Source organism: Lithobates pipiens, unplaced genomic scaffold (genome assembly GCF_037356315.1).
Source record: "Lithobates pipiens isolate NorthernLeopardFrog02 unplaced genomic scaffold, aLitPip1_a1.2 Scaffold_16, whole genome shotgun sequence".
NCBI lineage: Eukaryota > Metazoa > Chordata > Amphibia > Anura > Ranidae > Lithobates > Lithobates pipiens.
Window position 1 is genome coordinate 96905296 of NW_027507748.1, and position 10940 is coordinate 96916235.

The window sequence follows — 10940 nt, forward strand, 5'->3', positions numbered from 1 at the left end:
CACCCATCATCACTGCTCCACCTATGATCACTACTCCACCCATCATCACTACTCCACCATCATCACTACTCCACCTATGATCACTACTCCACCTATGATCACTACTCCACCCATCATCACTACTCCACCCATCATCACTACTCAACCTATGATCACTACTCCATCTATGATCACCACTCCCCCCATCATCACTACTCCACCCCTCATCACTACTATGTGTGGATTCCAAAGGGTTTTATTTTTGAAGCACATCAATAGAGCCAATTGATTTAATTGTCTTTAAAAAAGTGCTGGCTCGGGACACAGATCACTGATCACTGCGCCCACCCACTTATGTTACAATAGCAAACTAATATTCGCTATTGTCTTCCTGATTCTCCTCTCAGCCAATCAGGAAGTGGGTCCTGAGACCTGACACCCAATTGGCCGAGGAGAGAAGAAATCCTATTGGCCACCGAGGAGGAAGGAGAGGACCCAAGGGAAGTTGAAAAGGACTAGATGCAGGGTGATTCCGTCCCCGGAGGAAGCGAGGCCCACAACCTAGATGGGGTAATTTCAGGGCTGGTGACTAACTGACCGGGGGAGGGCTGCATGTGGCAAGTGGAGTGAATATGCCACTATTTTACTATAGACTGCCAGCACCCAGCTCACTATGTTAATATAGACTGCCGGCATCCAGCTCCATTCACCTAATGAAATCACTGGTTCACACTACACAGGCCACAGCACCCTTGAGAATGAGCCCCAAGACCTCTCCACACTTTTTTTTTAATTGTTTTATTTTTGTTAAGTAATAATGAGTTTAGTGGATTTTAATACAAAAAAAGATATTTTCATAAAGCCGGGGGGGGGGGGGGGGGGGTTGATGATGGACCCTGTCATCTTCTATGACTTACAGGACCCCTTGATTTTTAACTGAATCAGCCGAGAGCAGTCCGGTGTCGCCTTGCATCTGTTCAGTGTCTATAAGGATCCTGACACAAATGTCAGGATCCACCCACACCGGCATCTGGCTCAGTCTTTCATGGCACTGCTAAGAGCCAGAGTAGGCAGCTCACTCCCAATCTATATCCCGTTGCTCCAGTGAGCATTAAAGGGGACAGAGCAGAGTGAATTGATTGGCAGTAACAGCTGAACTGAGCGATCAACTTTCACATGATCACTCACTATTATACATTAGAGCCATTGAGGGATAGATGCAACACCAGATCGATGCTTCATCACTAAAGTAGTAATTTATTTTCTTTTTTGTTTAAACTAAAGCACCTTTCCTTTTTTTTTATTTTATGTTTATTTTATTAGATTGATTTAACAGTACAAGATGTACTGCCATATAAGTATAAAAATATATGCACACACATAAAAAAAAAAAAAAAAATATATATATATATATATATATATATAATATATAATATATATATAATATATATATAATATATATATATAATATATATATAATATATACTATATGCATGATATTTAGCAAAAACATCCTACATTTTGAAATCTTATATATATTATTATTATTGTTTATTTCAGACAGCAGTAATGGATATTGAGGAGACCATCCTACTATTAAGCATAACAGCTGTCGCAGCAGCAGCTGTTCACATCGCACAGGATAGGATCAGAAATGTTAGGCTCAGACAGCCTCATGTGTTCCAGAGACGCGCAGTCTTGGATGAGCTGTCTGACAATGATGTCGAGGACATGTTTCGGCTGAACCGTCAGGGGGTCATGGAGGTTTACCACCTCATATCAGATGAAATTGAACCCCTGACGAGGAGAACCCATGCAATCCCTGCCATTGTCAGGCTATTGGCTGTCCTAAATTATTTAGTTACGGGTAACTTTCAGCCGTCATGTGCTCGGATCATTGGAATTAGTCGTCCCAGTCTTTCTAGATTCCTGAAACCGGTTCTGAAAGCCATCAAGAGACATATGGATAGGTACATCCATTTCCCTAGAACCAATGAAGAGTGGCAAGAGGTGAAGGTTGGATTTTTCCGACAAGGAGGGATGCCAAATTGCCTGGGAGCCATAGACTGTACTCATATTCCGCTGATACCACCACATAATAGGGAGGAGCAATTCTGCAACAGGAAAAGCTACCACTCGTTAAATGTGCAAGTGGTGGTAGACTCCCACCAGCGCATTATGAGTATCAGATCTGGGTTTCCCGGAAGTTGCCACGACAGCCATATCCTGCAGCAGTCAGCTCTCTTTGAACGATTCGAAAGAAGACAAATGGCAGAGGGCTGGCTGGTGGGTAAGCAAATTTAAATTTCTTTATTTTTTAAGTTAATTACCGTAATTGTTAAATATTACTTATGATATTTTCGTTTGTTATTATAGGAGACGCAGGATATGGATGTCGATCTTGGTTGCTGACGCCTCTGCCGAATCCCCAGACTGTGGCCGAGGTTAGATATAATAGTGCACATATCCGTACCCGTGCAGTTATCGAGAGGACATTTGGAATGTGGAAATCCATCGAAAACTGGGGGTTCTTTACAGCACTCTCCGGAACTGGTGTCAGATATCATTATTGTAAATGCAATTCTACACAATCTTGCTCTTGCAAACAATGTAGACTTGCACATCAATGATGATCTGCCACCAGAAATACCGGCACTCCCGGATGCCTCTGAAGATTCCTCAGACCTAGGGAATCGTGTCCGTCAGAGACTTATTCAGAACCATTTCATGGTAATTATGTAATAATTTACATCTAAATGAATATGTTGTTGTAATATGCTCTGTTTTTTTAAGCATAATTTGATGTTATGTCTTCTAGGATCTACAAAGAAGGACGACTAATTCGTTTAATGTTTGTGATCCTATCCTGTTCAAGTGGACACCTGGCATTTTATATGTAAGTCTAATATTTACAATGATTTCTTTTTTATTTTTTATTTGAGGATGTCGAAGGGGCAGGACTTAGCCGGTCTCTGTGTGTCAATGGACACACAGAGGTGGCTTGGGAGCAAGCACACATGGTTGACCCCATAGCAATTGGTTAGCTATAGGTGCACTTAGTGGGGGAGGGCCCAGAAGTGCAAGTGGGGTACCCCACAAGAGGAGTATCATGGCTGATATGTGCAAAATCACACATGGCAGGTTAGTATTACATTTTAGTAGTGAACTTTAGTCTGCACTCCTATGACCCGCATTCACTTGACAACATGCCATAGTCACTGTGCCGTTCCATACTTTGGCGTTATCCCAACTTCTTTGTCGGAATCCACCAAGATTCAGTAGCAACAGCTGGCTTATTCTCAGTAAGAGACTGAACCAGCTTCTCATGACCAATCCACTGCTTGGTGCTCAAGTGAGAGCTCGAGGGGCAGAGCAAAGAGCTGATAACTGACAGTCACCACTCTCTGCACACACAAGAGTGAGAACTGTAAGATCAACAGTTTTTGCTCACTCAGTTCTCATTCTTTTAAGTGTCAGGGGACAGATGCCTCATTGGACCGATGATGCATCCACCAATGTGATTCTGATTATCCTTTTTTTTTTTATTGTAAACTTTTGTTTTCATAGGCCCCCTTGTAATTTTGATATATATATATATATCTTTTTAGGCCCCCAGGGCCACAAAATATATCTACCGTATTTATCCTCACTGCCTTGGAGGGGGCAGGGAGAGGGTAGGACGAGTGCCCCCAGATTACCTACAGGATAATTAACCGTCTGTATTAGGAAGTCTTGTCTCCTGGGCTGCCATAATTGACTGTCCTGTCTATAATAGAAGGCGGGACTTTGTATTAGAGAGGACTCCTAGTAACCAGGGGATTCTCTTGTATGTAATTTGTCAGTGCTTGTCCCGCCACCTCCCTGTCCCCTCTGAGGCCACAGATGGGAATTGATCAGGCTGCACTGATGCCAATGGTAAGCCTACATTCATGGGAATGTTGAGGCTGCATTTATGTCAATGGTGAGGCTGCAGATGAGCACTGATTAGACTGCATTGATAGGCACTAACCCTTATTTTGCCAAACACTTCTTTCTTTAAAAATTAAGTTTTCATTTCTGAAACTTCCCTCTTAAAGTGAAGGTGCATGTTTTAATACGCTTCAGTATATCCAGATAACATGCCCAAGCTCATCCTTCGTCCTGAGTGTTGCTTGTGGATTCGATGGAAGCCTTAAAAGATATATATCCAAAAAGCACGCCCAAGTTCATCTCTTCACCACACACAGCCATAAAGGAAACAGAATTCTTGTTGGGCAGTGTATTAGTGCTTGTACGAACACACTTAGAACGAAATGGTTCAAAGAATTTCAGGCAAAATGGTTGGCCCTCGCACATGTTCACTTTATTATATCTGGCCCTATTTTAAAACAATTTTGGACACCCCTGCTCTATAGCCTCTATATGGATCCCAAAAATATATATTTTGCGTCCATCCAGAGGCTAGATCACCAGCTGGATTAGCCTCTTCAGTTGACAATTAATAAGCAATGAATTGTGATGTCAATATTAATTTCTTGACCATGGAGCTTGTGGGGAACAGATGATATATCTAAAGGAGGTTTCAATAGGCAGAAGAGTACATATGTCATTTTTATAATAAAATATTTTCCATTAATGTTAATATGGACTATATTATGATGTTTAATTTACAGATGCAGAGCAGTTGAGGAAGATGGCAACCTCAGAACCCAGGCACATCAGCCACAGCAAGAAGGAGGACCCTTTACTGCCTGCACCTACAGGGCTTTCCTGGCTGATGCCCATTGCTCCCCTCACTAAGCTTCGGAGCAGTCGCATTGATTTTCGCCAAATCCCGGAGTTGCTTTTACGTACACGTTGTACTGTTTTTGAACCCTAATTGTTAGCACTAGCTGCTTAGAAATATGTTTCTGGACCCCCTGGCACAACTTTACCCGATACCTCAGAATAAAGTTGATGGACTATTCCCGGCAGAGGAAATATTACTGTTGTTAAAGACTCTTCAGCCTGGCAAGACCCCTGGGCCCGATGGCATCCCAGCAAAATTACACAAAATGTATGCTGCTGTCTTTAAACTAAAAACAATTTGTGATGTCTATGAAATTCAAATAAATGTTATTTTGATGATTAAAAAAAAAAAAGACAAAAATTATTACCTTCAAATAATTTTAAAAAAAGGAAATAAAATAAAACAATTTTTTAAACAAAAATGCAAATTTTTTAACTTAGTAGTGCAAACTTCAAAAACAGACAAAAAACAAACAAACTTGAAATATGATTTAGGTATTTTGTGATTGGTCAGTAGTGGCCAGCTGCTGAGAAATTGACCCCACAAGATAGAAAAGGGCAGATGACATTTTTTTTTGTTCCTCTACCATTTCTTTTAAAATGGCTTGCTGAGATTCAGCAAGATCATTGTGTCTTCTTAGTTAAGTTATCAGAGAATTGCGATAACTTCGCTGCTCTTCCAGTGCCTGATCATGCTGCTGCTGTCTCTCTTAAATTTCCACTCATGGAGTTAAGGGTATTAGCCAACAGCAACGATGCATTATTGGCTTCTTCTTGTCTTTGGGCCAAGAGCTCCCTTCTCCCTCTTGGGACCCGTATGGGACCTGGTGCTGGAATTGGAATTGATGCCTGGTGCCTACCCTCCTCATTATCTGAAACACAATAAAAATAAAATTATGATACGTATTATTCAACAATAAATAATTAGATTTAATATCGGTATTATAAGGGTTTTTGGATTTACTAGTTGGTAATTCCTCTATCCATTATAGCTCCTTGCTGTTCGTCACAAACAACAGATGGTTATGAAAAAAAAAAAGTTTTTTTTTTTTAAATAATCAGCAGAAAATTATACAGTTGTAATGCTTGTAATTAATCTAAGATATAGTTACCCATATTGGACGACCCAGCTTGAGTTTCATCTAAATGTTGAATTTCAACAGGAACAAAAAAAGAGAAGAAAATACAATCAACTAAAATAGATTATAAAGGTGACATTTTGTTTTTAAATAACAAGAATCTCTCTACTTCCCTGCACTGTACAATGGAACTGCACAGAGTGGACGTGAACTTCCTATTCTTATTCAACACACCCCCCCCACTGGTGCTCCTGGCCCCTCCTGTCTGTGCCCCCACAGAAAGCCGCTTCCCATGAGTTCACTTCTGAGTGCTTGCTCCCAAGCCCTGCTGCTACATCTATTACACACAGTAGATTTTGCCCCCAACTTCATTGTCACAGGTTTTGATTGACAGATTTGGGAGCCCATGGCTCCCAGTGCCCCAGCATAGCCATCGTGTCCCAGAGGTGAAGGGAGACGAGACCTGCAGACGTGCACAGCGCAGTATTGAATGATGGCTCAGGTAAGTAAAAGGGGACAGGTGAGTTGGGATGACTATGTCTAAACATGTTTTACCTGAATGCAAGGAATGTACTCAAGAGGAGGTCCAGCCTCCCCATGAAAAATGAAAAAGTCAGCGGCAACAAATACTGCAGCTTTTGACTTTTAATATATGGACACTTACCTGTACAGGGAGCCCGCGATGTCGGCACCGCAGCCAAACTTCGGATCATCTCTCAGGTGCAGCTGTCACCATTCCTGTTAAGGGAACCTGGCAGTGAAGCCTTTAGGCTTCACAGCCGGTCCCCTATTGCTCATGAGCACTGTGCTTTCAGATTGGTCCGGTGGTGAAGGCAGGAGGAGAGGGGCGGCCCTGTCTCCCGAAAGTGGGAAACGGTACCTGTCAAAAACACGTACCTGCTCCACCTCCCCCTGAAAGGTGCCAAATGTGGCACCAGGGGGGTAGAGAGATAGACGGAATTTCCACTTTTGAGTGGAACTGCACTTTAAAGTAAAAATTGTCTATGCTTTAAAACCACTTAAACATCTTCATATTGTAGCACAGCTATGGTATTTTTGACATAGATTAGCATTCATCTTCATGACGGCATTTTTTACTTACCATTGATGCTACCACAATTCTCTTCATTTTCCGTCTGAAAAGTGATTTGCGTGTTATCTGTAAAACACAACAATCAGAGAAAATGTAATTAGGTTCACAATAATCAGAATATAAATCACTTTATTATAATAAGGTACCTCTAAAAGATGTGGACAATAACTCCCTATGTATGGGGCCATCTGTGGGACAAAGATACATTATATATATATATATATATATATATATATATATATATATATATATACACACACACACACACACACATACACATAGTACATAGATAATACATACATAGACAATATCGATTAATGCCATATAACACTATTCCCCCCCCCCCCCCCCCAAGGGAGCCACATTACGGAACAGCTCAGCAGATGAGATCGCTGTCATAACGTTTTGTTCCTTAGCACAGTGGCTCCCGTAGAGAACTGACAGCTTTTTGGGCTCAATCCACTGGGTTGAATGTGGAAAACTGTACCAGGCTATAGATAACAGCCCTCTCAGCCAGCCTTCAGCAGGAAGCAGGTTCAGCAGGCTGAGAGACAGCAGTGGGAACCATTGAATCCTGCTGCTGTAAATCAAATGATGTGGGGTGGTGGGGTTGGCAAGGTAAGAGTGCCGCTCTGTGTCAATATAGAGACACAAAGCCCAGCTTTGGAGTCAGCAAGCAGGTGGGGCCCAATAGGAACTGGCTTCCTATGTGGTCACACAGAGAAGAGAAGGAGCTGAGAATGTCAGCAGGGGAGGATAGACAAGGAGAGTTGCATTGCAGGGGTGAATTTTCTGAAAGCAGAGGCCCTGTAAGCTTAAAGTTTTTTGTCTTTTGTCCTATTAAACGCAACTTTTCTTTAAAAAAAAAAAACAAAATAAAAATTTTAGTGAAAACACACAAAATTTAATGCTCATGGTTTGGTAAAATATTAAAGATGATGTTGTGTTGAGTACATAGATACCAAACCTGCAAAGTGTTATAATAAAGTGCGGACGTGATAATTCCAAAATATACAGCACACTATAATCTCCATACATGAACCTTAAAAATTCGTTAGAACGGGAGTCATCAACCAGTAGATCATGGACCAGTGATTGTGACTGACGGAACGATCACATTGTAAACGACAACGGGTGCTGAAAGATGGCCACCGCTCCGGAACTAGGCTGTAGCCGTGTCCTTTCCTGATCCATTTGGATCAAGGATCGTGACGATCCGTTGCACCCCTACTGAAAAGTGATACTAACTGCACTCCACCTCTTATCCCAGCTAGCAGTCTCCAGAGTGGTGACAGCAGAAGGAAATAGGTGATCTTTAGTTCAGTGTAAAGCAATACACTGGGCATAATAGTACAGGCTGCCATAGTTGGTGGGTGTAGCACCTGCCAAGCATGACCCATTCAAGTGAATGAGGCCACTCTGCAAGTGCCCTTCAACCTTTTGCAGTACAACAAACAAGGTGTTAAAGAAGGCAGCATGGTGTTGCTTTGTCAGCACATGCTTGAACCCCTTGCACCCTGCAGAAGCATGCAGTTGCGAGGCGCTTGCAGAGTGGCCCCATTTACTGGAAAGGGTTGCGATGGGCAGGCAGTAGCAACCAACCAAAGTTAAAGGAGCTGCACTATTTGTACACCTTTGCATGCTGCCTCAGCAGCTAAAGAGGGTAGAGATTGGGGGTGATAAAACCATGACTCAACTGCAGGGTTTTACCACCCACAAACATTGTGTAAACAACCCTTAAGGCTGCCGAATGCAACTAAGGGCCCATTCACAAGTGCAGCAGGCACTGCTACTCCTCTGAAAAGCAATCAAAGTGTGTTTGACAGGCAATGAAGAGGTGATATGTTGCCTCCTCTCCGCCAGATTTAAACCCATAAGTGCCGTGTAATGCACGCAATTGCAACATGGTAGTACGGCAATTAGAGGTTTAAATCAGGTGGGAGGAGGCGACACTGCGCCCGGTTATCTTTGACTTTTCCTATGTTGTTCAGGTACAAATACTGTAGCTGTTGACCTATACTATTAGGGCACTTACCTGTCCATGGAGCCAACAATGTCGGCACCCAAAGCCGATCTTAGGATCAACTCCTGGGTGCTGCTGCCACCATTCCTTGTAAGGAAACCCGGCCTTTTGGCTTCACAGCTGGTTAACTACTGCGCATGCACAAAGCGCAGTGTGCTTTCTAATTGGCCCGGCAGTGGGGGAATAAGATACCTGCCCTTTACAGCATCTGACCAAGCACATATTGCTTGGTTTGAGGTTTCCCTGTCTGAACCATGCAGGAAAAGGAGGATGGGAAACCATAAGTGACAAGATTCTGTATCTTCATGAAACAGGAAAATTGAGGCATGTTGGGCCTTGGTCTCCCACCACTATCCATTCGAGGTTTGAAATCATGATGGTTCAGCTGAACTTACACGATTTAAAACCCGCATTGCAGTCCGACTTTGAGGGCAATTTGAGAGAGATCTGTGCGGGTTGCTGCACTGATGTCTATTCAAATCGCCAACGAAATCACCAAAAGTAGTGCAGGAACTACTTTTGGGAATCGGTGCGGTGCTACAAAGTCAGCATCGCAACAATTAGGACAGTGCCACTGCCAGCAATAGGCTGTAATTTGTCATGCGATTTTACATGTCAAAAAATCGCATGTCAAATCGGCCTGATGTGAAAGGGGGCAAAGTGAGCAGTTGTGGTCCCGGGTTCACTTTCAATTTATAGCTGGGTATTTGCTGAACAAAACCAGCATAGGGTGATTACTGCTACTGCTCAAAGCGGTCCTGTACTGGCACCCAAAATCTGCTGTGTCCAGTGGACACAGTGGTCATGGGAGGGGCGTGCTGCACACCATAATGGGTGCACAATGTGCTATTAAACAGGAGCAGGCTGGATGACGTGCCTATACGTGATTCAGCCTGCTCATGTCGCCGGCCCACAGTAAATGATCTGTGGGTGGGAGACAAGCGGTTAAAAAAATTAATGAAAAAAACGACTTACCATCGTCATCAAAGAGGAGCAAGGTCTCATTGCCCTGATTGAAATCTTCGGCCACATTTTCATCGGTGGTAGCAGATGGTTCTCCTAACACTGTGAATAAAAAGTTTCAATTAATTAATTAAAAAACAAAGAAAAAAAAATATCTGGAATTTAATTAAAAAAAAAATTACTTACTATGAACATCAGAATCATGTTCTCCTGGCACACCGCTGACAACGTCAGGCCCGAGGCACCCCTTTAATTCCTCTTCGTAGCAGGAGAAGGTAATATTTGCTGGAGGTCCTCCACCAGTGCCACGTTGATGCCTTGCAATATAGGCAAGTTTTTTTTTGATCTGTTGTCTAATATCATTGATTCGACGCCTGCATGTATCGACGTTGCGGGCAATTTCCCCTGCGGCATTGACCTCCTGGACAATAGATTGCCATATGTCTCCTTTCCTGGAATAGGATAGTTTTTTAGACTGGGAACCCCATATAATTGGTCCCAGTTGCTTACCACCCTGGACACCAAAATGCAATTCTGCCCATGGCTGAACTTTGCTGTTCTTTTTTTTTTTTCAAAGACTCCATACTTCTTACTCTCCAATCACTAACCCCTCAAATGATTAAAATTATATTTTTCACTTAGCTTTTACTAGACTCTACCATGTTTCTATTATTGGGTGATTTTGATTGACAGTAGATATATATTTATTGAATCAATATGTTCTAATTTAGGTTTATATATATATATATATATATATATATATATATATATTCATGGCCGAAGCCCTATGTCCGATACGTATCTGAGCAATACAAGTCTATCATAAGATACCCTATATGAAATGGACCTGAAAGTGTGCCCTGGTCTAATGGACGGTATACCAAAATAAGGGGGCAAAAACACTTAGGTAGGGGTAAGAGATTTTATTGTTTTCAGCTTTATCTTACTGAGCCAGTTGGGTGAATGCCCGAGACATTTCTACCTGTGGGTTAGGGATGTATCGAGCGAAGCAGGCCGATTTCCACCTGCCCAATCT

At 42.3% G+C, this 10940-nt stretch overlaps 1 long non-coding RNA gene across 1 annotated transcript; it reads right to left on the reverse strand.

Moving 5' to 3' along the window:
- Positions 1-5871: 5871 nt before the first annotated feature.
- LOC143981917 (uncharacterized) lies at positions 5872-10607 on the reverse strand. Its single transcript, XR_013274379.1, has 3 exons — positions 9917-10607; positions 6928-6984; positions 5872-5888 (listed from the first exon to the last, which is right to left on the reverse strand). It is a non-coding gene; the product is annotated as an uncharacterized LOC143981917 (long non-coding RNA).
- Positions 10608-10940: the final 333 nt, after the last annotated feature.